This window comes from Aulostomus chinensis, chromosome 4 (assembly GCF_037954235.1).
Source record: "Aulostomus chinensis isolate RoL2024-O1b breed Wild chromosome 4, RoL_Achi_v1.0, whole genome shotgun sequence".
Classification (NCBI taxonomy): domain Eukaryota; kingdom Metazoa; phylum Chordata; class Actinopteri; order Syngnathiformes; family Aulostomidae; genus Aulostomus; species Aulostomus chinensis.
The window spans coordinates 30,466,212-30,469,202 of record NC_141323.1 but is presented as its reverse complement, the minus strand read 5'-3'; the positions used below and the strand labels follow the sequence as shown (position 1 = coordinate 30,469,202).

Here is a 2,991-nt window from a genome sequence, read left to right as displayed (position 1 = left end):
ACCCACGTCTTCAATCAGCTGTCAAATAAACTAAAAACAATTTTCTATCATCCAAGTTGTTTCCCATCTCTTGGTTTCCTTGTTAGGCTTCCTTATCCATGGAAATATTGATTTGAATATTTTGTTGTGGGCCTCTGGACCTTTTTTTAGTATGATTTATGTATGACACATACAGGAGGACAGAGAGGAGGAGAGAGAAGCCCAGTGCACCATGGGAGATCCCCCAGCAGCCTAAGCCTATAGCAGCATATCTAAGGGCCAGCCTAAGCAGCCTAACTATAAGCCTGATCAAAAAGGAAGGTCTTAAGTCTGCTCTTAAAGGTCGAGAGGGTGTCTGCATCCTGGACCGAAACTGGGAGACGGTTCCACAGGAGGGGAGCCTGATAGCTGAAGGCTCTGGCTCCCAGTCTACTTTTAGAACTCTAGGAACCACCAGTAACCCTGCATCCTGGGAGCGAAGGGTTCTAGCTGAATAATAGGGGACTAGGAGCTCTGTCAGGTATGAAGGAGCCTGACTGTTGAGGACTTTGTATGTTAGAAGGAGAATTTTGAATTCTCAAAGGCAAGGCAAAAGGCAGACAAAGGCATGGACTAGTTTTTCTGCATCTTTTTGAGACAGGATGTGTCTGATCTCAGCAATGTTTCACAAATGAAAGAAAGCAGTCCTAGAAATTTGCTTAATGTGGGCATTAAAGGACAGATCCTCATCAAAGAGAACTCCAAGGTTCCTTCGGGTCGTGCTGGGGGCCAAGGTGATACCTTCCAGGGTACCGATCTCAGTAGATAAACTTGTAAAGTGTCATGTGATAACTTCTGTTGTGATTTGGCATTTATAAATAAAATTGACTTGACTTGACTTGACTTTGAAGTTAGAATTAAATTTAAAGTAGAAAAATCTTCCCTCTTCAATCGTGTCACTAAGTGTTGTAAACTGTTTCAAACAAATTCTACTGTTCAACAGTTCAAGTGTTTCTGATGAAGCTGAATGTGCTCTCTTATACTTTCCTCAATTGTGTTTCTTTCATGTCCTCCTGAGATCAAAGACAGAATTCTAGGTACTGTCAAAGTCCTGATGACATCATCAGGAATTCTGACTTTGATCTGGAGACTCTTGCTTTAACCTGAATTTGATCTGACTAATCTTTTAGTTTAGGTTGCATGATACCGACCACCTCATTTCTCCTGATGGACTGGTGACCTGTCCAGGGTGAACCCTGCCTCTTGTCCAATGTCACCTGGGATCGCCCCCCCCCCCGTGACCCTTAAAGGATAAGAATAGAAAGTGGATGGAGGGATGGACTTCACACTGAAATCAGCTGATCTGATCCACATTCTAATTGAAAAAGTAGTGTATATAATCATGTATATAAAATTTTGTAGTATCTTTCCAAAGCCTCACTTGCCTCCCCTGACCGCACGTCACTGACACACACACACACACACACACACACACACACACACACACACACACACACAGCTGAGACATGCAGCAGCTCACAGTAACTGCCTCCGTCACACAGCAGATAGACTCCTTTCTATCATAAGATAAGAAGTAGAAAATGGATGGAAGTGATGGTTGAACTGATGAACAGGTGATTTGTCCAAAAGTCAACATCAGATTCATTTCCAATCTGTGGAAGCAGTTTCATCTTGAGGTTCCAGGTAAGAACAGCCAGCTGTGGGCTGACACAAATCTTTTCAGGAGCACTTCTATGCACCAGACCTACCAGGTTGAATTGTGTCTGTATTCTGAGGGCAGCAGGAGGACGGAGGAGTGAGGACACACACATTTGGGAACTGAGAGTAGCTGTGTGTGTGATTTCCCCTTCAAAGATAAAACCAGCTCCTTCATGCTGGCTTTGAAGGCTTACAGTCACACTGACTCTGGTGGTCTCAGTTGAGCTACAGAGGGTCCACCAAGACCACCAGACACCTCAGCTTCCCAAAGACAGTCCACCCCCAGGATCTTGCCCCCTCTCTGCTCCAACTCAGCCCTCCATTCATAATGTGACTTTGTCTCAGTCTCTTCACAATGCCAGTCACTGAAACACTGACGATGTGATGGGGGCTTCCTGTCTTTATTGCATTTTCTTCAAAGGATCCCGTGTATCTTCTTTCTCTCTGTCTGTACTGAAGTGTGGTATCAGGCCCAGCTTGAATGGGTGACTGTGTCTGAGTGGCTCAGCTCAACTGAGACCACAGTCATTGTGTATCATCTCTGTTGTTGGAGAGCTCTGTGCGGTCCCTGATGGTCTAGTGGGTAGGATTTGGCGCTTTCACCGCCGCGGCCCGGGTTTGATTCCCGGTCAGGGAATGAGTTCTTTAGAGGTTGAAACTGGATACAGGAAAGGTGGTCCACATTATGGTGGAGGTGATGAACTGTGAATCCATCGTTGGCTCCACTCTCACCCCCATTGCCAGTGTTCTTGGTTCACTCTGCCATGGCCCCAAGTTGAAGGGGAACTGTCACATTCAGATTCAACCCTTTGTTAGACACAATTAAGTCACTGACTCCTGCAAGGACAAACTCTGTAATCCTCCTTAGTAGCTTTGGTTCCTTCTCAGCACAGAAAGTGTGTTCACTGATGTAGGAACAGAAAAACTTAGAGCTCCAGTCCTTCGTTCCTTCCTCCACTGAGCAGAACAAACACAGAACAGTGAGGCAAGGCAAGTTTGTTTGTACAGCACATTTCAGCAACAGGACAATTCAACGTGCTTTACATAAAACAAACATAAAAAGACATTCAACATAATTAGAGAAAGTAAAGACAGAGAAAGACATTCAACACAATTAGAAGAGTTACATTGCAGCTTAAGTAAAGTTAGAGATAGAAGCTAAACAGGCAGATAGAAGTTACAGTGCAGTGTGAGATACTGATCAGAGGCCTCAAGTTTGATTTAATAATAGGCCACGGTAAACATATGGGTTTTTAGCTGTGATTGAAAAGAACTGAGAGTTTCAGCAGACCTACAGTTTTCTGGGAGTTTGTT

General features: G+C 44.3%; 1 non-coding gene across 1 annotated transcript; it reads left to right on the top strand.

Moving 5' to 3' along the window:
- Positions 1 to 2,242: 2,242 nt before the first annotated feature.
- trnae-uuc (transfer RNA glutamic acid (anticodon UUC)) lies at positions 2,243 to 2,314 on the top strand. Its single transcript has one exon. It is a non-coding gene; the product is annotated as a tRNA-Glu (tRNA).
- The last annotated feature ends 677 nt before the right edge of the window (positions 2,315 to 2,991 follow it).